Source organism: Nicotiana sylvestris, chromosome 12 (assembly GCF_000393655.2).
Source record: "Nicotiana sylvestris chromosome 12, ASM39365v2, whole genome shotgun sequence".
Classification (NCBI taxonomy): Eukaryota; Viridiplantae; Streptophyta; class Magnoliopsida; order Solanales; family Solanaceae; genus Nicotiana; species Nicotiana sylvestris.
Window position 1 is genome coordinate 158,848,412 of NC_091068.1, and position 1,314 is coordinate 158,849,725.

Below are 1,314 nucleotides of genomic sequence, written 5' to 3' on the forward strand. Positions count from 1 at the left end.
CATGAGGAAAAAATTGAACAGTCTCTGAAGTTGCCAGTGCGTCCGCATTGCACTTTGTGCGGTCCGCACTGGTGAAGGCCAAGTGAGGTACTCTCTGAAGTTTGCCACCGCGACTGCATTCTATTTAGTGCGGACCGCGGTGGACCTCCACGGCCGCGGTCTGTTTTGTGCGGACTGCGGAGGTTGCCTTCTCATACTTCTTCTGAACAAACCCAGCGTAGTCTACAGTCCGTTTTGTGCGGCCGCGCTGGTAGGTAAGACTGGGTCCCACATGATTTTCTATAAATATACCACAGGGGTCACCGGTTACCCTTTTCGAAAAATTGACTCTCAGAGACCTAAGAGTTGCTGTTCATCTTCCCTATTGACTGTGATTCTTGTTTAGAGTGATTATTTGCATTTCGTATCCACATCTGGTAACATTTCAACCACTTCTTTGTGCTTAATTTTATAATTTCGTTTTTATTTCACTACCATTAGCCTGTAACTTCTTCTTCCCGTATTTCTCTATTTGTTAGCGTAGGTTAGCTTAAATGTAGTTTTTTTGTGTGCTTAAGAGGTATAATGAACTGGATAAACTGAGTAGGGACCCTAACTAGGTTTGAATTGAACTAAAATGCAAGACCAAGAACCCTAACTCAGTGCCTTGACCAAGCACCCACCGCGGATCGCGGTCAGATTCGTGCAGTCCGCGGTACCACTTTGTGCGAACCGCGGTGAGGACTTTTTAGGAAACTAACTTGTTGCCCAGTGCGGCTGCACTACATCTTGTGCGATCCACGCTGGCCCACCGCGGCCGCAATGCTACTTTGTGCGGGCCGCAGTGGTTAGATTCAGAGAAGTGGATGTTTAGACCTTGCCTCAATATGGACCGCGATTGCTTTTATGCGGTCCGCGGTGCCCCAGTGCGGCCGCACTCCTTTTTGTGCGAGCCGCGGTGCACTGTGTCTGCAACTTTTGGGCTTCTGTTCTGCAATTCATTTTCCACAACTGATTCACTGCTTGTGCTGATACTAACAAAGCTAGATGTTTGTGCTTGCAGATAATGGTCAAACAAAGAGGTAGAGGCGTAAAACAACCCGGCCGAGGTGAGTCCTCCTGAGGAGGGAAGCAAAGGATGGTAAAACTCACTCCCTAGGCTAGAAAAAACATAAAGAACATGAGGAAAACAATCAAAGCGGCTGATAGAGCCATTGACCCCGAGAGATCTCTTCGGATTCAGTCTCACTATACATCCCGTATCTGGAGAGGGCCATACATAGAGACACTTCTCCCTCTTCCCCCGATGCTCAAGCTTCAATCAACATTTCTTCT